The sequence below is a fragment of the Ornithorhynchus anatinus genome, chromosome 5, assembly GCF_004115215.2.
Source record: "Ornithorhynchus anatinus isolate Pmale09 chromosome 5, mOrnAna1.pri.v4, whole genome shotgun sequence".
Lineage (NCBI taxonomy): Eukaryota > Metazoa > Chordata > Mammalia > Monotremata > Ornithorhynchidae > Ornithorhynchus > Ornithorhynchus anatinus.
The window spans coordinates 68,145,241-68,167,397 of NC_041732.1; the positions used below are offsets into that span (position 1 = coordinate 68,145,241).

Below are 22,157 nucleotides of genomic sequence, written 5' to 3' on the forward strand. Positions count from 1 at the left end.
AGGGCAGCTTATTCTGCTTCTCCTCAACTTCTAAAGTATAGCCCTTTGGACTTGCTGATAATAAATAAGTGCTCCTCCCTACTTTAGAGGGATGTTCTGAGAATAAATTGAGATCACTGGTATAAAAGAATTATGGAAAATAAAAAGAGCTCTCTAAATATTCAAGTGATTATTATTAGCTGTGGAAATTATTATTCTATTTGGCATTTGTAGATGGCTAAACAAATGGCTTCTACCACAGCTCTGTGCTGGCATGCATAAGACTGCTAAGGCTGCCCACTTCACACCAAAATTTAGCAATCTCCAAATGCTGCTTTAAGGTGAGGGCTTTATTCTGGAATGAGAGAAATGGCAACATGCAAACAAGGGCTAAGCAAAAATCTACCAATTTAGATGCTTTACCAAATGGGAAGAAGAGAAATCCCCTAGAAAAAAGATATTTTTGATCATTTTAACATATGTCCTAACCATCTATGTTTTGCATTCCAAGATGCAATGTTGATTTTACTGGTGACAATGGATTAAATTGACTGATATTCACACTAATTCTGCTACAGTTTAATTGAATCTATCTTGGCAGTTAAAAGGTTAAGAAATATTTAATTTGGGTGGTTTTTTTCCAGTATTTCAGTACAGAATGTCATATGCTGTGAAATAAAGGGAATACCAAACTCTTGGCTATGATTCTAAAAGGAAAGCAACTGCCTTGATATTTTTTAATACCAGTAAAGTCTTATTAATGTTCTTCCGGGTTTATCAGCCTGCTTTTCCTACAAATGTTCTGTATAGCCTCAGAGGACATGAAATTTACAATAGAGTTTATAAGTGAGGAAAAACCAAATGAATTTCAGAATTCACAACAGCTTGGATGCAAACTCCCTGTGGGCAGGGAATGTGTCTACCAACTCTGTTTTATTGTACTCTCCCAAGTGCTTAGTTCAGGGCTCTGCACACAGAAAGTGTTCAATAAATACCATTGATTGATCCAAAAAGGAGGACAGAGGGGGAGATCAGCCTAAGAGATCAACACCAGAGCCCGGGTGATAGGAGGAGGGACGGGGAGAAATTCTACAGCCTCGGGAACACCTCACCACCCACCATCATGGCCTAGGGTCCCATCAGCAAAGTAAAGGACAGAGGGTTCCAGAGAAATGTCTGCTTTAATCAATCAATCATATATAATAATAATAATAATAATAATAATAATAATAATAATAATAATGGTATTTATTAAGTCCTTACTATGTGCCAAGCACCGTTTCTAAGCACGGGGTTAGAAACAAGGTAATCAGGTGGTCCCACGTGGGGTTCTGTCTTAATCCCCATTTTATAGATGAGGTCACTGAGGCACAGAGAAGCTAAGTGACTTGCCCAAGGTCACACAACAGACATGTGGCAGAGGCGGGATTAGAACTCCAGTCCTTCCGACTCCAAGGCCCATGCTCTACCCACTAGACCATGCTGTTTCACAGTACTTTCTATGCGCAGAATACTGTACTAAGTGCTTAGGAGAATACGTTATAACAGAGTTGATAGGCACATTCAGTGCCTACAAGGAGCTTATAGTCTAGAGGGGAGACAGTCATTAATATAAATAAATTACAGATATGCACATAAGTGTTGTGCGGCTGAAGGAGGGGTGAATAAAAGGGAAAATTTCTAAGTGCAAGGGTGACCCAGAAGGGAGAAGGAGAAGAGGACATGACGGTTTAGTCAGGGAACACCTTTTGGGGGATATGAGATTTTACCCACAGTCTGAAAGTTGGAAGACCATGGCTGTTTGGAGTAAGGTGAGCCCTTCCTGAAACAGCGAGGGGCTCTCACTGATGTTGCTACTGTGAATCAATCAATGGTATTTGGTAAGTTCTTACTGCGTACTCACGTACTAAATTCTTGGGAGAATACACTACAAAGGAGTTAGCAGACAAGTTCCCAGCCCTTTCCTTAAATTGATCTTATTTTTCCCTAATGTCTGCCCACTCTCCTTCCCTTCTTCTTGGCCCAAACCTATGTTAGGCCAGAGATTGTCTCTGAATCTATTGCCCTTGCATTTCTTCTCAGCGATTAGTGTGGCGTCCAGTATATTGCAAGCACTTCATAAATGTCTCTACTGCTATTCCAATCCAATTGGAATGTCACGAGTCCACTATTTACAAATAGCCCGGTGACTTCTGAACCATGGTATTTGCTTCTGTAAAGCGTTACCGAAACTGAGTTATCCTTTCCACAAGGGCATCTGATGATTAATCCACTGCTTGGGATTAAGATTCTTGGGGGAAAGGTGTTAGGTACTATTAATACAGTCCGATGCAGGGAACCAGCAGAGCTCATGGGAATCTGCAGAGTTATGAACCATTCGTCAGTGAACGAAATAGGGATATGAAATCAAATGAGGACTTTGGTCCCTATCATATTTTGCTCCTCTTCATTTTGGTTCACCAGTCAAGTGCTGGGTTACCAGTCAACAGTATTTCTTGAGCGGTGACTGTGTACTTGGGAGAGTACAACACATCAGAGTTGGTAGACACATTCCCCACCCACAATGGGGTTATGTTCGCAAAGGCCCAGGAGCAAAGTTGCTCTAGAAACCGCAGAATGATAAAACCCAGAGAAACTCGCACCTGGGGTGGGGGGCCACACATGGACCGACAGCTGCTTCTCAGGGATGCTGGTCACCTGGCATTTTCCACCTCTACTGGCTAGTGGCCCCATTGCCCTAAGGAGATTTCACTGAGGCTACCCCTTCCTCTTGGGCCAGCAACAGGGTGGGAGGTCTTGGGGGGAAGCCTGCTTTGTGGCAGAGCTTCCTAGGCAGGCTCAGAGGGAGATTAAGTGCTACAGGCCTTGCTGCTTAGACTGCGCTTGCTCTCTGGACGATTCTGGAAGGAACGGGATGATTGACTGAAAATTTACCTCCCCATAATAGACTTGCTTCTTGGTGTAGGCAAAACCTAAATTTTAATTTGGTTCCATATTATGGGAGAAAAACTATTCCCTTTATTCGGAATGTATTACTGCCTTAACTGTTTTTAAATCAACTCACACCTTAATTTAAAGGTTATATCATGTTAAAATCACAACTCTGAATGGAAGACATATAAATAGGTAAGAATTATCTTGGAGTTTCCCAATTTATTTTTGTAAGAGAGAAGCGCTGTGGCCCCATGGAAAGAGCTGTGGCCTGGGAGGCAGAGGACCTGTGTTCTAATCCCAGCCCTGCCACTTGCCTGCTGTGTGCCTTCAATAATAACAGTCACATTGTGGCATTGGCTAAGCGCTTACTATGTGTCTGGCAGAGTACTAAGTGCTGGGGCAGATACAAGCATAGCGGGTTGAATATGGTCCCTGTCCCATGTGGGGCTCACAGTCTCAATCCCCATTTTACAGATGAGGTAACTGAGGCACAGAAAAATGAAGTGACTTGCCCAAGGCCACACAGCAGACAAGTGGTGGAACCAGAATTAGAACCCATGACCTTCTGACCCCCAGGTCCGTGGTCTAGCCACTACGCCAAACAGCTTCCCCCAGAGGGACTTTGGACGAGTCACTTAATAATAATAATGGTGGTATTTAAGCACTTCCTATGTGCAAAGCACTGTTCTAAGCTCTGGGGGATACAAGGTGATCAAGCTGACCCATGTGGGGCTCACAGTTTTAATCCCCACTTTACAGATGAGGTAACTGAGGTACAGAGAAGTGACTTGCCCCAAGTCACACAGCTGGCAAGTGGCGGAGCTGGGATTAGAACCCATGACCTCTGACTCCCCAGCTCGGGCTCCTTCCACTAAGCCACGCTGCTTCTCTTTTCTGTGCTTCAATTACCTCATTGGGAAAATGGCAATTCAGTAGCTGTTCTCTCTTCTTCTTAGACTGTGAGTCTCATGTGGGACAGGGACTGTCTCCAACCTGATTATCTTGTATCTTCCCCAGCAGTCTGTTTAGTGCTTGGCACACAGTAAATGCTTAGCAAATACCACACTCAATCATATTTATTGAGCTCTTAACCGTGTGCAGAGCACTGTACTAACCACTTGGGAGAGTGAACTACAACAGAGTTGAGAGACATGTTCCCAGCCCATAAGGAACTTACAGTCTATTATCACTCCTATTATCTCTGCTGTCCTAAACCATCAAAATTAAATTGGAAAACAGAAACAGCATGGCCGAGTAGAAAGAGCATGGACCTGAGAGTCAAAGGACCTGGGTTCTAAATCCTGGCTCTGCCAATTGTTTGCTGTGACCTTGGGCAATTCATTTACATCTATGTGCCTCAGTTTCCTCGACTGTAAAATGGGGAATAAATCCTACTTCCTCCTACTTAGCCTATGTGGGACAGGAACTGTGTCCACCCTGATTAACTTGTACCTATCCCAGCACCATCCCTTCCCTATCGCCCTGACTCCCTCCCTCTCCTCAACCCTCCTCCATGCCCCAAAGCACTTCTATATATGTACATATTTATTATTCTGTTTATTTTATTAATGATGTATACATATCTACAATTCTATCTATTTATATCAATGCTATTGATGCCTGTCTACTTGTTTAGTTTTGTTGTCTGTCTCCCCACTTCTTGACTGTGAGCCCGCAGTTGGATAGGGACTGTCTCTATTTGTTGCCAAATTGTACTTTCCAAGCACTTACTACAGTGCTCTGCACACAGTAAACGCTCAATAAATACGAATGAATAAATGAACAGTGTTGACACACAGAAAGCACTTAATACAAGAATAATAACAACAACAACAATAATAATAAATTGTTCAAAAAAGAAAATCAAAATGACTTTAGCTGGCAGTTAGTTAAAAGAAAAAGGGTGGGAAGGACAATCCTCTGCACAGCAAATCCTACCAAGGTTCAGTTCTATTCAATCAATTGTATTTATTGAGCGCTTACTATACTCTGCTTCCCAGGCCAGTTTACCTCCCCAGATGGACTGGAACAAAGATTTAAGAGGCATCCAGAGATGGATAAAAGTGGAAGTAGGAAAATGATAATTAAAGCTAATTCCTTTCATTCTTTTCTGCCCCATGATTTTGAACTTGTGTTCTTTCTTCCCAGAAATTACCCACGGTCTCAACAGGAGTTGAGAGTCCAAATATCCAACAAAAATAACTGATCAGAAATGAGGACTTGGCAGTTTAATCTACTGCATTCTAGTTTTTAGATGCTCTTTTTTCCACAGAAGGTAATCTATGGGCTCAACGTTTTCTAAATTTAGGAAAAATCACATTCCCATTGACAAATCTCTTTACCAAAAAAGCAGTTTATTCTTTTCCACCAAACACCACCACCAAACCAAGTAGGAAATAACTCCAGAATTTCTTCTGAAGAGGGTCTTTCATATTCAGTCTTATTCAATCCCCATTCAACTCTCAAACTCTAGTAGCAGGAGTATTGTTGAAGACAACAGAATCAACAGAAAACTAGAGAAAGTTGGATTCAAACCTTGGGAGCAAGATCCAAGTACTGAAAAATTAATAATAATGCTGCAGTGATACTCAAAATAAAGGGATCACTGGGGTTACCCATGTCTGATCCGATTTACTTTTATCCATCCCAGTGCTTAGTACAGAGCCTGGAACATAGTAAGCGCTGAACAAATACCATTATTATCACCAAGAAGAAAACTGATGGATCGTTTTGGCTTTAAAAAAGATTGTCAAAGAACCTCATGCTTTTGGGATGAAAACTACATTTTTTTGCCTGAGCCATAGTCTCTTACTTGATCCAACTAGCCATCCGCAAAAGGTCTCTAAAGTCTATGTGGATTCCAGAAATATGCGAGCATTGCAATTCAATGTTCCTGAAATTCAGTTCTTCCTGAAATTGAAGCATTTCAGTTTACAGGATCAGAGGGATGTGCCTTCTTTAGGAAAATCCTGCTGGGGTTAGCAACCTTGGGAAAGGCGCTTCCACTAAAGAATAGAGAGGCCCAGGCCTGCCCTTTGTTTTTTGTATAGGACAAGACTTCAACCGGGGAACAAATCCAGAATGAATCACTTTCCCAAAGCCTTGGAAAGAGTTCGCTGGCAGTCTATTCTTAGGGATTTATTCACTGCAAGGACTCAAACTGGAAAGCAGCAAAGAGGAAAACTGCATTCTTATCTAGTTTTGAAAGAAAAAAGCAACCCATTCTAAAACTTTAAAACTGCAATTATATAAAATGATTGTTAAAAAACAGGTCAGAGGGCTCCAAAATCTGTCTGGCAATTCTATTAACCGCTTCTCGGTTAAAAGCAAGGGGTAACAATATACTGAATTACATTTCCTCTCTTCTTTGTATTTGAAAGGACACTTTCTAGAAACGAGTTTTTGTCTTTCTTTAGGTGACAAGATACTTTGATCGTAGTGTAGAAATTTTCTGTGAAAGTTTAAAAAAATTTAAACCCAAGTTATCTCGATTAAAGAGGAAGCTAGATGGTAGTTATAAATTTTAACCAAAATAAAATTAATGGACCACCTAAACGAGTATTATCACCACAGGAGAATTAACTGAGGGGATGAGCACTCAGATCTCAATTAAACACTGATAATCTGTTCATTTAAAGTGAATTTAAAAATTAAGGCAAAATTGGTATAAAAGCAATTGCTTGTTTTGCTGTCTCCCCCTTTTAGATCGTGAGCTCGTTGTTGGGCAGGGATTGTCTCTATCTTTTGCCGAATTGTACATTCCAAGCGCTTAGTACAGTGCTCTGCACACAGGCGTTCAATAAATAGGACTGAATGAATGCATAAATGTGATTTCAGGGGGAGATGAGAGAAGATCAAAGGCAAGGCAAATTCAAGGGAGGGCTAAACTCAAATCCTCTAAAAGGTCATTTTCGATTACATTAGCTAGTAAGGGATTTTGTCAACACAAACAAGTGAAAAGGAGCAAATGAAATTGATAAATCATCTCTAAAAAGGAAATGCTGTCACCACAGGTAATGCACTTCAGACTTCAAACGATGCGTATGGCTGTTTCGACAGAATGGAGCTAAAGGGGAAGAATCAAATCTCCATCCCGGTGTACCCCCTTAAAGCCTCGATTAATCATCGCTGCATTCCCACTCGGGAGAGAGGATACCATTCCCAACGCGCAGGGTGGCACAAAGCGCCATGTGCGCCGTTAGCACAACAGTGGCACAAATGGGAACCTCGAGGAGGAAAAAGGATCCCTTAATGATCAGTCTCATTTCAGCCTCCTCCAGATCCCCCCCAAATCGGACGCCCAACCGACATTCGCTGAAGGCCTACGATGCCTTCATTGCTTGGGCGTGCGTGCTTAACTACTTGCTTATAAACCATCAAAAAAACCCCTCAAAACCACAACCAAACCCAAAAAAGCAGTGACTGTCCACAATCTCCCGAATACTACTGTTATCCTGCTTAGAACGGTACTTGGCACATAGTAACCGCTTAACAAATACCATTATTATTATTATAACTCAGCACTCTGGACGATCAGGCCGTGGCGGTCGGGGCTGCATTACTGCGCTTACAACAGTGCTCGGCACACAGTAAGCGCTTAACAAATACCATTATTATTATTATTATTATTAACTCGGCACACTGGACGATCAGGCCGCGGCGGGCGGGGCTGCATTACAGCGCTTAGAACAGTGCTTGGCACATAGTGAGCGCTGAAGAAATACCATTATTATTATTATAACTCGGCAATCTGGGCGATAAAGCCGCGGCGGGCGGGGCTGCATTAAAGCGCTTAGAACATAGTGAGCGCTTAAGAAATACCATTATTATAACTCGGCAATCTGGACGATCAGGCCGAGGCGGGCGGGGCTGCATTACAGCGCTTAGAACAGTGCTTGGCACATAGTGAGCGCTTAAAAAATACCGTTTTTATAACTCGGCAATCTGGACGATCAGGCCCTGGAGGGCGGGGCTGCATTACAGCGCTTAGAACAGTCCTTGGCCCATAGTGAGCGCTTAAGAAATACCATCATTATTATTATAACTCGGCAACCTGGGCCATCAGGCCGTGGCGGGCGGGGCTGCATTACAGCGCTTCCAACAGTGCTTGGCCCATAGTAAGCGCTTAGCGAACACCGTCGTTATTATGAAGGTGTCCCAATTGCTGAGTCGAGTGGGATGCAGCACACGGGCGGTGGGATGGCTCTGGCCGGGCCCCTGCGTGGGGATGTCGTGGGGGGCAGGCCTCGGACCCTTCCCACCCAATCCCGCATTCCCCGGCGGGAAGAGGCATCGTTTTCCGGGCGTTTTCTCTTTTCCAGGGGCTTCTGCGAATTCCCGGGCAGCTCCATTTCGAAGAGGAGCTGGAGGTTTCTGCAAAACGGGGGGCGGGGGGGGGGGGGGGGGGAGGGCTTTACCCCACCGTGGGGCGCCGGCCCGGGCCGACCCCTCCTCCCAACATGGCTGCCGGGGCCACAACGCTCCCTTCTCCTCCGGCCCTATTTGTTGAGCGCTTACTGCGTGCACAGCACTGGACGAAAGCGCTTGGAGGGGGACAGCGGGGCAACGGAGAAGGACCATCCCGGCCCCAAGACGGACGACACGGGGGAGACGCACCGCCCGAACAAAACCAGACATCAGCGAGATTAAAAAAAAAAAAAAAAAAAAATCAAGGCATATAGTAAGCGTTTAAAAAATACCATTATTATAAATATATTTTACATATAATAAAAATACGTATTTTATTATGATTAAAAAGGCTCAAGGAGATGGACACCTCATTAAACAAAATAAATAGGGTGATAACATATACAAGGGAGCACAGTGCTGGAGGGGGCTCTACCGTCGATATTGAGCGCTGGCGGGGTGCGGAACACTGCGCTGAGCGCGACAACGCGGCGATGGGGCAGGGCTGGTCTCTGTTGCCGAATCGTCCCTTCCAAGCGCTTAGTGCAGTGCTCAGCACAGAGCAGGCGCTCAAGCAATACGACTGAATGGAGGAGAACGGGCTGGTCCTGCGGGAGGGATGGGCTGCCCCGCACAGCAGGCCATTCCGGGTCCCTGCGGGGCGGCGCCCGCGCAATGATCCTGATGGTGATGGTATTTGCTAAGCCCTGGGCTAAGCGCTCGGTGGGCGCGGCGCTGACAGCCGGGGGGAGGGGGAGCCCGGGGCGCCCCCCGCACCCACAGACGGACACACACCTCGGGTCCGGACCGCAGGAGGAGCCGGAGTCAGCAGGAGCCGGGGCGGAGCGGGGCGCGCAGGGCCCGCACCCGGGGCACGGAAGGGAGGAGAGGTGCGGGAGCCGCCGATGGGAGGGGGGCTGCAAGCCAGCCCATCATGGAGACGCCCGGCTGAGCCCCGCAGGGGGCGGAGGAGCGCAGGAACGGTCCGTCCGCTCGGCAGCCCCGCCGTGCTGCCACTGACCCCGCCCGCCGGCCCGCATCGCCGCGCACGCGCGCACCGCCCCCTCCCCGCCCCACCGCCCGCCGGCCAATCAGGAGCCGCCCCAGCGCGCGGCGGAGCCTATCGGCGGCCAGAACGGCCAACGGGGGGCGGGGCACGCGCGCACCGCCCCCTCCCCGCCCCACCGCCCGCCGACCAATCAGGAGCCAGCCTAGCGCGCGGCGAAGCCTATCGGCGGCCAGCACGGCCAACGGGGGGGGCGGGGCACGTGCGCACCGCCCCCTCCCCACCCCACCGCCCTCCGGCCAATCAGGAGCCGCTCCAGCGCGCGGCGGAGCCTATCGACGGCCAGCACGGCCAACGGGAGGGGGGGGCGGGAGGGGGCGATGACGCTGCGGGTCGGCCTGGGCGCGGCGCCCCCTAGCGGGAGGCTGCGGAAAGGACCGCACCGTGGCCCAGCGGGGCGAGCCCGCCGTCCCGGGTTAGGGGTTCGAATCCCCGCTCCGCCGCCTGTCATTCATCATAATAGTGTTGGTATTTGTTAAGCGCTTACTAATAATAATAATGTTGGTATTTATTAAGCGCTTACTCTGTGCAGAGCACTGTTCTAAGCGCTGGGGTAGATACAGGGGAATCAGGTGGTCCCACGTGAGGCTCACAGTTAATCCCCATTTGACGGATGAGGTCACTGAGGCACCGAGAAGCTAAGTGATTTGCCCACAGTCACCCAGCTGACAAGTGGCAGAGTCGGGATTCGAACCCATGACCTCTGAATCCCAAGCCCGGTCTCTTGCCACTAAGCCACGGCTGGTTCTGCCCCTTGTCTGCTGTGTGTCCTGGGGTAAGTCGCTTAACTTTTCTGTGCCTCATTACCTCATAATAATAATAATGTTGGTATTTGTTAAGCGCTTACTATGTGCAGAGCACAGTTCCAAGCGCTGGGGGAGATACAGGGTCATCAGGTTGACCCACGTGAAGCTCACAGTCTTCATCCCCATTTTACAGATGAGGTCAATGAGGCCAGAGAAGTGACTTGCCCACCGTCACACAGTTGACAAGGGGAAGAGCCGGGATTCGAACCCATGACCTTTGACTTCCAAGCCCGGGCTCTTTCCACTGAGCCATGCTGCTTCTCATCTGTAAAATGGGGAGCAAGACTGTAAGCCCTGTGTGGGACATGGATTGTGTCCAACCTGATTAGCTTGTATCTACCCCAGCCCTTAGTACAGTGCCTGGCATATAGTAAGCGCTTAAAGAATACTGTAAGAAAGAGATACTCAGTGTTCTCCTGGGAGAGCTTCCTCCAGCCCTTTCCTCAGGGAATAACCTTGTCACTCTTTCCTTATGTCTGATCCACATCCTTTCTGCTGGAACAGTGCGCGGGGGGCAGCGGGTTCCCATAACAGAAGCAGCGTGGCTCAGTGGAAGGAGCCTGGGCTTGGGAGTCATAGGTCATGGCTTCGAATCCCGGCTCCGCCGCTTGTCAGCTGTGTGACTGTGGGCCAGTCACTTAACTTCTCTGTGCCTCAGTTACCTCATCTGTAAAATGGGGATTAAGACTGTGAGCCTTGTGTGGGACAACCTGATTACCCTGTATCTACCCCAGCGCTTAGAAGAGTGCTCTGCACATAGTAAGCGCTTAACAAATACCAACATTATTATAACACACCCTTGGGCTTCTCTGCTTGAACCCAATTCAAGCACTCTCTGCATTTGTTTGACGACTTTTCATGTTTTGTCTGTAATCTCCTTTGTCTAGGACGATGTGTTGTGTGTCCGTATCGTTACTGTCCCAGAAAGAAGCCTCATTTCTATTTGCTCGCGGTCCTGTACAGGATCAAAGATGCAGTAAATTAATGGTTCGTTCATTCATTCATTCAATAGTATTTATTGAGCGCTTACTATGTGCAGAGCACTGTACTAAGCGCTTGGGATGAACAAGTCAGCAACAGATAGAGACAGTCCCTGCCGTTTGACGGGCTTACAGTCTAATCGGGGGAGATGGACAGACAAGAACAATGGCAATAAATAGAGTCAAGGGGAAGAAGGGGAATGGTGTCTGTCAGTTGACCTCGCCCTCTACTTTGGTGTTAGACAACATCAGGCAGGAATTTCCCCAAGTTTCTCCTCCCCCTCCTCCTTTCTCTACCATCTTACCTTCCCACCCAAACCCTGCCTCTCCCTGACTTTCCCATCACTGTAGACAGCACCACCATCCTTTCTCTCTCACAAGCCCATAACCTTGGCGTTATCCCTGACTCCTCTCTCTCATTCAACCCACATATTCAATCCATCACCAAATCTTGTCTGTCTCACCATCACAACATCGCTAAAATCCACTCTTTGCTCTTCATCCAAACTGCTACCACGTTAATACAGTCACTCATCCTATCCCGCCTAGATTACTGCATCGGCCTTCTTGCTGACCTCCCAACCTCCTGCCTGTCCCCGCTCCAGTCCATACTTAACTCCGCTGCCCGGATCATCTTTCTATAAAAACATTCAGGACATGTCACCCTCCTCAAAAATCTCCAGTGGTTGCCTATCTACCTCCATATCAAACAAAATCTCCTCACTCTTGGCTTTAAAGCACTCCATCACCTTGCTCCCTCCTACCTCACCTCACTTCTCTCCTACATCCCAGCACGCGTATTTCACTTCTCGTGCGGTAACCTTCTCATCGTGCCCCTCTCTCGCCTGTCTTGCTGCCGACCCTTGGCCCACCTCCTGCCTCTGGCCTGGAATGAATATCTTCTCTTTCTCCTCAGCCAATCAGTGGTATTTATTAAGATCTTACTTTGTGCAAAACTCTGCATAAAGTATTAGGGAGTGTACAACTGAGTTGGTAGATGTGTTCCCTGCCCTCCTCGAATCTGACAATTACTCTCTCCTCCTTCAAAGCCTTATTGAAGGCACATCTCCTCCAAGAGGCCTTCCCAGACTAAGCCCCACTTTAGAGAAGCAGCGTGGCTCAGTGGAAAAGAGCACGAGCTTTGGAGTCAGAGGTGATGGGTTAGAACCCTGGCTCTGCCACTTGTCAGCTGTGTGACTTTGGGCAAGTCACTTCACTTCTCGGTACCTCAGTTACCTCATCTGTAAAATGGGGATTAAGACTGTGAGCCCCACGTGGGACAACCTGATTCCCCTGTGTCTACCTCAGCGCTTAGAACAGTGCTCAGCACATAGTAAGCGCTTAACAAATACCAACATCATTATTATTTTCCTCATTCCCCCACTCCCTTCTGCATCACCCTGACTTGCTCCCTTTGCTCTTCCCCCCACTCCCAGCCCCACAGCACTTATGTATACATCTGTCATTTGATTTATTTGTATTGATGTCTGTCTCCCCCCTTAATAATAATGTTGGTATTTGTTAAGCGCTTACTATGTGCCGAACACTGTTCTAAGCGCTGGGGTAGATACAGGGTAATCAGGTTGTCCCACGTGAGGCTCACAGTTAATCCCCATTTTACAGATGAGGTAACTGAGGCACAGAGAAGTTAAGTGACTTGCCCACAGTCACACAGCTGACAAGTGGCAGAGCTGGGATTCGAACTCATGACCTCTGACTCCCAAGCCTATGCTCTTTCCTCTGACTCCCAAGCCTGTGCTCTTTCCACTGAGCCACGCTGCTTCTCTTCTAGACTGTGAGCTTGTTGTGGGCAGGGAGTGTCACTTTATTATTGAATTGTTCTTTCCCACGCACTTAGTCCAGTGCTCTGCACACAGTAAGTGCTTAATAAATATGACTGAATGAATAAATGTCTTCTCTTTCTCCTTAATCAGTGGTATTTATTAAGACCTTACGTTGTGCACAGCACTGTACTAAGTACTAGGGAGAGTACAATGCAGTGTGAGAAGCAGTGTGGCTCAGTGCAAAGAGCCTGGGCTCGGGAGTCAGAGGTCATGGGTTCTAATCCCAGCTCCGCCGCTTGCCAGCTCTGTGACTTTGGGCAAGTCACTTCACTTCAGAGGTCACTTGTGCCTCAGTGACCTCATCTGTAAAATGGGGATTAAAACTGTGGAACAACCTGATCACCTTGAATCCCCCCAGCGCTTTGAACAGTGCTTTGCATATAGTAAGCGCTTAACAAATACCACCATTATTATTACAATGCAACAGAGTCGGTAGATATATTCTCTGCCCACTTCCTTCCCAGATGTTTACTCAAGAGAAGCAGCTACTGAAAAGAGCGCAGGCCTGCAAGCCTAATGGTTCTAATCTTGGGTCCGCCACTTGTCCGTTGAATGACCTTAGGCGAATCACTTAACTTTCCTCTGTGCCAGTTATCTGTAAAATAGGGATTAAGACTGAGAGCCCTGTGTGGGATAGGGACTGTGTCCAACCCAGTTATGTTGTATCTGCCCCAGTGCTTAGCACAGTGCCTGGCACATAGTAAGTGCTTAAATAAGGAAAAAAAAAGGTGGTCTCCCACCTGCTTTCTAAATCTGTCCCCTGGGCTTGGGCTTCTGGCCCCATCCCCCCTCACCTCTTGAAAACATACACTTCAATCCCCACTCTTTTCAAATGGTCATTTTGGGTGGCTCCTTCTTCTAGGCCTTCAAACTTGCTCAAATCTTTGCTCTACTTAAATAGCTTTTTCTAGAATCCCTCTCCCATTCCTCCCCAAACTCATCAATGCTTTTGCTTCTTTTGCACTGCTTTTGCTTCCTCAACATTAACTCTCTCCGTGACCCGCTCCAATCAGGTTTCTGGCTCTTTCACTCTTTGCGGCACTTTCCATGGTCACCAGAGACCTCTCCATAAGAGAAATCTAATGGGCTTTCTCCTGTCCTAATCCTCCTCAACTTCTCTGCTACTTTCAGTCCTTTGGACCATCCTCTCTTATTTGAAACACTTTCAGACCTTGATTTCTCCAACGTGATACCTACTGGTTCTCCTCCCCTCTGATGACTCCTTCCTCATCTCATTCGCTGGCTTAGTCCATCTCGTCTTACTGTCAGAGCTCACAAGACTCCCTTCTGGATCCCCTATTCTCTTAATGGACTCTTGGGGAACTCATGCTAGAGGCATATCAAAGTAATCAATTTTGATTATCTACTGAAAGCTCACCTCCTCCAGAAGGCCTTTCCAGACTTAGCCTCCCTTGTCCTCCGCTCCTCCCCTCCCCATCACCCCATTCCTCTCCCTCTTCTCTACCCCCCTCCCCGCCCCACAGCACTTGTATATATATGTACCTATTTTCCTATTTATTTTAATGATGTATATATCTATTTTCTATTGATTTCTATTGATGCCTGTCTACTTGTTTTGTTGTCTGTCTCCCCCTTCTAGATTGTGAGCCCATTATTGGGGAGGGATTGATTCTATTTCTTGCCCAACTGTACTTTCCAAGTGCTTAGTACAGTGCTCTGCGCACAGTAAGTGCTCAATAAATACAACAGAATGTTCAATCTATGGTATTGATTGAGCTCTTATTACGTGCAGAACACTGAACTAAGTGCTTGGGAGAGTACAATTTGGGAGCACACCCTCTGTAGGGAGGGATGGCAACGCTTCCCTGTCGAGGGACAAAAATAAGACAAGCTTACCATCAGTTGGAACGATGTTAAACTGTGTAAGTGCGGAGGGAGGAGGGTCTTTGGGTCTTTGATTAAACTGTTGGGGAGAGGGGGAACAGCATGGTGTAATGGATAGAGCAGGGGCCTGGGAGTCAGATGATCATGAGTTCTAAACCCGGCTTTGCCACTTGTCTGCTGTGTGACCTTGGGCAAGTCTCCACTTCTCTGTGCCTTAGCTCATCTGTAAAATGGGGATTGAGACTCAGCTCCACATGGGACAGGGACTGTGTCCAACCCAATTTGCTGGTATCCACCCCAGGGCTTAGTACCGGGCCTGGCACATAATAAGCGCTTCACAAATACCATAATGATGATAATAGTAATAATTACACTTTGGAAGGACATTATCCAAAAAAATCCAAATAAAAATAGGTGACCTCAAAATAAAAATTCAGATTTAGTTTGAGACAAAAGTTCAGCCTGAGTTCAACTTCCTGCATTTGACAGGATATCTATAATTATAATGTCACATTTTATCCTCCTATAAAATAGAGTGAAGCTCTTCAGTTCCTTAACAGAAAATGCAGAGGTAAAAATCAGCCTGAAATCTTTCTGGTTTTTTTTTTTTCTGGACATGACCTGGACATCTATAAAATGGAAGAGAGGCTGTAACTTCCTGGTGCACAAACCATATATGCTGGGTCGAATTTGGCATGGAACACCACACACCATGCTTCCATATGGGCAGGGCACATGCCTAATTCTGTGCTTAGGACAGTGTTCTGCACAAAGTAAGAGCTCAACAAATGCGACTGATTGTTCATTTGAAGAGGCACCTTAACTGCCTCCATGATCATCATTATTGAGCAGTTACTATGTGTGGAACACTGAGAGAGTACGATTTGGGAATATCCACTATGGGGAGGGACTGCAACCCTTCTCTGTCGGGGGACAAAAATAAGATAACCTCACCATCAGGTGGCTGGAGCGATGTTAAACGGTGTGGGGGAAGGGGGAGCTTCCCACAGCTCTCTGACTCGTGGCACCACTTGCTGGGGAAAGCATCATCTTTAAAATGCCTCCTACCTCACCTCTCTTCTCTCCTTCTACAGTCCAGCCTGCACACTCCGCTTCTCCCCTCTGCTGCTAATCTCCTCACAGTGCCTCATTTTTGCCTCTCCCACCGTCTAACCCTGGCCCACATCCTACTTCTGGCCTGGACTGCCCTCCCTCCTCACATCCACCCAACTAACTCTCTTCTCCTCTTCAAAGCCCTACTGAAAGCTCATCTCCTCCAGGAGGCCTTCCCAGGTACAGCCCCCTCTTCCTCAGCTCCCCCATCCCTCCCCATCGCCCCGACTCCCTCCCTCTGCTCTACCCCCTACCCGCCCCACACCACTTGTGTACATATCTATAATTCTATTATTTATATTAATGCATGTTTGTTTTGATGTGTATATATCTATAATTCTATTCATTTATATTTATGCTATTGATGCCTCTACTTGTTTTGATGTCTGTCTCCCCCACCTTTAGACTGTGAGCCCATGATGAGCAGGGATTGTCTCTGTTGTTGAATTGTACTTTCCAAGCACTTAGTACAGTGCTCTGCACACAGTAAGCACTCAATACGACTGAACGAATGAATGAATGATCTTAATTCCCTTTTGCACATTTGAGTCCACTCTTACAGTGAAAGGCCCTGGTCCAAGCCCCTGATTCCAGGCTAGTGACAATAGTGTTGTAGAGTGTTACATTAATCAATTAATGGTACTTATTAAGAGCGTCCCCCACACAGAGCACTGTATTAAGCGCTTGGGAGAGTACAAGTTTATGGTTACATCACAGAAAACAGATTCTGAGTTCTTCTCTTTCCCTAAACTGTAAGCTTTACAGTTGTGAGCAGGAATGTGTCTGTTTACTGTTAAATCGTACTCTTCCAAGGGCTTACTACAGTGCTCAGCACACAGTAAGCACTCAATAAATATGATTGATCGACTGACCGGCTTCCTGAGGGTTTGTACTATGTTTCTTTCTTTAAAGTGTTCCCTCCCAAGCACTTAGCTTAGTGCCCTGAACACAGAAGGTGCTCAAGAAATAGAAAAAAAAAATAGATAAAAGTAAGCCCTGCTTTCAAAGGAGCTTAAGTTAAGTTGAAGAAGCAGATATATTAAACAAACGTAGAACTAATTAAGCTCTTACTATGTGTCAGGCACCGTACTAAGTGCTGGAGTAGATACAAGCTAACCAGGTTGGACACAGTCCAAGTCCCATAAGGGGTTCATAGTTTTCATTCCTAATTTGCAGATGAGACAACTGAGGCCCGGCACAGTGAAGTGACTTGCCCAAGGTGACAGAGCAGATGAGGGACGGAGCTGAGATTAGAACCCGGGTCCTTCTGCGTCCCAGGCTCATGCTCTATCCATTAGGCCACGCTGCTTCTCTACGCCCCAGAGAGAACTGGAGAAAGGTAGGAAGGTGGAGATAAGTAAGCCATTCAAGGGTTTGCAATATGTAGGAACAGACATTGATTCTATTTATTTCCTATTGTTTTATTTGCTATTGTTTTAATGAGATGTTCTTCCCCTTGATCCTATTTATTGCCATTGTTCTTGTCTGTCCGTCTCCGCCGATTAGACTGTAAGCCCGTCAAAGGGCAGGGACTGTCTCTATCTGTTACTGATTTGTACATTCCAAGTGCTTAGTACAGTGCTCTGCACATAGTAAGCGCTCAATATATTTATTGAGTGAATGAATGAACATTGGTATTCTTGACCCCCAAATCTATGACTAGTCCTGTTTGAGACCACCACTTTTCCAAGATCTACAAATTCATCGCATGGAGATATATGTTTTCCCGGTTGCAGATCTTGTAAAAGAGGGCACTTAAACACTATAAAAAACCAACCAAAATAAAACCATTAGTCTGCAGGGTGATTGTGGGCATGTGAACTTTTAACTTCCCAGGAGAAAGCAAAGTGACAAGATGATAGGGATTGATTTTACTGTGTTAGGTTAATAATCTGTGTTAGGTCAAGTTAACATCTTGTTGGGAGGAGCTAACTAAAGAAGATCTAAGAAAAGGACATAGGTGATTCAGCAGGGGGCTCACGAGCTATAATTTCAGGGACTGTATCCAAGCTGATTAGTTTGTATCTTCCCCAGCACTTAGTACAGTGCCTGGCACATAGTAAGAACTTAGCAAATACCAAACAAACAAAAAAATGAAACAGCAGCCTCTCCCTTCTCATTTGTAAAAAGCAGAGGGCCAAACATTTAGGAAATTTAGAAAGGAACTACACTCCTCCCTGCTAATTTCACCCATAAGTAGTGTTGCAGCTTGGTTCGCCCACAGGAGGGTGTTCAAATCTTACTGCACTTTGGGTAGGAGGAAAACTTTGCCAAGGGTGATCTCCAGCTAATTAACTAGTCCATGCCAATGCTGACAGCTTCCTTTCAGCAAGCTGAAACAGTCCTGTCACGTGAATGAAGTGCTCATATCTACCTGGAGTCAGAGAACAAACTGCTTCTAAAACAACTGGGTCTCATCCCTCCATTGGTTTCCCAGCAATTGTGCAAAAATCCCTACCTGTGAATATCTATTGCTGTAGATGACATACTATCAAAATAATCAAAATGTATGTTTTTATGGTATTTGTTATGCACTTCCTATGTGCCAGGCATCCACCCCAGTGCTTAGTACAGTGCCTGACACACAGTAACAAATACCACTAATAATACTAAGCCCTGGGGTAGATAGAAGATAATTAGGTCGAACACAGTCCCTGACCCACATAAGGCTCACATTTTTACTCTCCATTTTGCAGGTGAGGTAACTGAGGCAAAGAGAAGTTAAGTGACTTGCCCAAGGTCACAGAGCAGACAAGTGGCGGAACTAGAATTAGAACCCAGGCCCGTACTCTACCCACTAGGCAATGCTGCTTCTCCCACGCTATACATTAAATATTTTTCAAGAGATTAGTTTAGATTTTATAGCAGGCAAAAATCCATCTGGTTAAATCCTGAGGTTTTTTGCCAACGACAATTTTTTCCATTTTGGCAGGGCATTGATTCGCTTTTAATGTCTAATATTCACCAGTGCCTTTTTTAAATCTCCATATTTGGATCACACCCAAAAAGCACCACCTTTAAAGTAGGAGTAAAATCAATTCCTATCTTGTCACTTTGCTTTCTCCTAGGAAGTTAAAAGTTCACATGCCCACAATCACCCTGCAGACTAGTGGTTTTATTTTGGTTGGTTTTTTATGGAATTTGTTAGGTGCTTACTATGTGCCAGGCGTTGAACTAAGAGTTAAGCTAATCAGGTTGGACACAGTCCATGTCCAACATAGGGCTCATAGTCTTAATCCACATTTTACAGATGAGGTGATTAAGACCCAGAAAAGTGAAGTGGAAAGTCACAAAGCAGACAAGTGGCAGAGCCAGGATTAGAACCCAAGGCCTTCTGATTCAAAAACCAGTGCTCTAGCCACGCTGCTTAGTAATGTCAACCCAGTTTTAGGGAATGCCTGGCCTAGCAAACCTTCCTGTCAGAATCAGTCAAGGGGCAAATTCCGTCCTTTGGGCAGGCATTCCCCAAATAGTATTTCATTTGGGGCACCTCTCCCTGTCATTGAGACAGGGGTGTAAAATTTTTTACTGTCCTTTAAACCTCCTCTCCGGTCCCACCAAGATGCTGTCTTCTTATTATTTTAAAATGGCATTTGTTAAGCACTTACTCTGTGCCAGGCACTGTACTAAGTGCTGAGATTGAGGGAAGTTAATCGGTTTGGATACAGTCCTTGTCCCACATCGGACTCACAGTCTTAATCCCTCTTTTACAGATGAGGTAACTGAGGCCCAGAGAAGTTAAGTGACTAGCCCAAAGTCACAGAGTAGACAAATGGCGGAGCTGGGATTAGAACCCAGGTCCTCTGACTCCCAGGCCCATGCTCTTTGCCCTAGGCCATGCTGCTTCTTTAAGATGTGTGTTAACATTAGGTTAGATTTTAATTGTAAAACTCAAATATTCTCCAATTCCATATACTGGCAGCTCTGCCATCACTGTGACCCACTGCTCTCCTTGGTCTGAGCCAGAGGCATGTAATTAGAGAAGAATACTGTGTACAGCGAATCTCTTGCGAGCTGCAGTCTGGGCATCATTTTTCTGTAACGGGCATTTTGGCTAATTAGGAACAACCTCATATCAATTAACTTGGGTCTTAAAACCATGATTAAAGAAACCAAATTGTTGTTTACAGGAATTGCTAAACCAGGGACAGATGGCCACAGAACACACGGCAGGGGGAGACCTTGGCGGCAACAGACTCACCACCAAATCCACAGCAGAGCCCAAAGCAGAACCGACCGCAGCTGCCTGCTAGTGGCTTCTGTTCACAAGAGAGTCGTCGCGGGTTCAGAGTCAGGAAGGCTCTGTGGTGAGGAATGAGGACGTTTGGGGCAAACGGAGAAGAAGGAAAGGCATTCTGCAAGTGAACCGTCCCACGACACCTAATCACATCATCCCTGCCCTTCTCAAAACCGGAGATTTTATCCTGGAAGAAACAGGACTGGACTGAGGCAGGGAAGGGGGAGGCTGAAAAGAGCAAAGTAGGACGTCTCTACCGGCTCGCTGGAGGGCTCGACGGGACGCCCACGAAAGCTCAGGTTTCTCAGGGATTGGCATTCAAACAAATGCTACGTTCTATTTGATTGGGACAAATGAATCCGTTGCTTCTAAGCACGTAAACCTAAGATGAAGCTATAATATGAACACACAGGACGTGGGAGGAAGCTTGGCATAGGTAAAATATTAAGGCTTGCACTAAGACAGGAAAACAAGGTTTTAAAAGTCCCAGCTCTTAACCCTGATGTGTTGGGTGACCCAGAAAAGAGAACAGAGAAGCAGCATGGCCTGGTGGATAAAGCATGGGCCTGGGAGTCAGAAGATCCTGGGTTTTAGTCCCCTCTCTGCCTCTTGCCTGCTGTGTGACTTTGGGCAAGTCATTTAACTTCTCTGTGCCTCAGTTACTTCATCTGTAAAGTGGGGATGAAGACTATAAACCCCATTTGGGATATGGACTGTGTTCAACCTGATGAGCTTGTACCTATCCCAGTGTTTAGAACGGTACCTGACACATAGTAAGCACTAGCAAATACCATAATAATAATAATTATTAGAAAAATTCACAGCATCTCTGAATGTTGTTTCCCCAAAGCCCAGAGATGCTACTTTGCACCTGGACAGTATTCCTAGCCTCCCATTTTCAAAAGCTGGGTTGTGGATGAGAAGAATAATTTTTTTCACTCTTCAGAAAAAGGTGTTATTTAAATGTAAGGGACTAATAACATAAAAACATGGACCGATTGTTAAACTGGGAGAAAGCCAGGGGTACCTCATGAATTATAGACATATAGTATCCATAAATAACAGAAATAAAATGAAGTAACTGCACTTATTGAGCACCTGTATGCAACGTGCTGTACTAGAAGCTTAGAAAAGTAAAACATGGATTCTCTGCCTAACTCTCTCCCGCACAGTGCTGTGTAATACAGCTCAGCAATGGGAGCATCATTTCTAAAAGACAGCTCATTCTTTCCACCCTCTCATGTCTCCGAGTCCAGAACTGTCTTATTAGGGGAAAGATTCAGCTAAAGGAAGAGTGGATTGTCAGGAATTTCAACCTATCCCTCTTCTCCCCGCTACAACGTGGGAAGCAGAGCGGCCTAGTGGAAAGAGCACGGGCCTGGGAGTCAGAAGGATCTGGCTTCTAATTCCGGCTCCACCACTTGTCTGCTGTGTGACCTCGGGCAAGTCACTTCACTTCTCTGGGCTTCAGTTCCCTCAACTGTACAGTGGGGATTAAGACTTTGAGCCCCATGTGGGTTAGGGACTGGGTCCAACCTGATTAGCTTGTATCTACCCCAGGTCTTAGTACAGTGTCTGGCACAAAATAAGCATTTAACAAAGACCATTACAATAGAAAAAAAAGTAGCAAGAAAGGGGGATGTCAATCTGGATTCTGCAGCCACACTTTCTGACAAGAGCAGGAAGAGGTTCAGCTCTTCCTATCACTTCCACCTTTTGAGCGATAGGGTAGAGGACCAAGGGGGAAACATTTGGGAATGCCAGCTTGAAAAAACCCCAACTCAAACCATGCATCCAACTGTTTCCCAGTAAGGGAAAAAATAACCATTTTTTTTTTTTTAATTCTATGAGTTAAGTGCTTACTATGTGCCAGGCACTGTATTTAGCACTGGGGAAGACACGAGCAAGTCAGGTTGGGCATAGTCCCCTCATAAGGGGCTCACAGTC

General features: G+C 46.0%; 1 protein-coding gene across 8 annotated transcripts in view; it reads right to left on the bottom strand.

Moving 5' to 3' along the window:
• Positions 1-9,334, bottom strand: part of KIF1B (kinesin family member 1B) — a 165,872-nt gene extending 156,538 nt beyond the window's left edge. For 6 of the 8 annotated variants that reach the window (XM_029065666.2, XM_029065663.2, XM_029065665.2 and 3 more), the window contains exon 1: positions 9,115-9,328. The gene's annotated coding sequence lies outside the window, so the exon portion shown is untranslated. Of the gene's footprint in view, positions 1-9,114 lie in introns of all 8 variants that reach the window. The other 2 variants (XM_029065669.2, XM_029065670.2) reach the window with 2 other exon arrangements.
• Between the last annotated feature and the right edge of the window lie 12,823 nt (positions 9,335-22,157).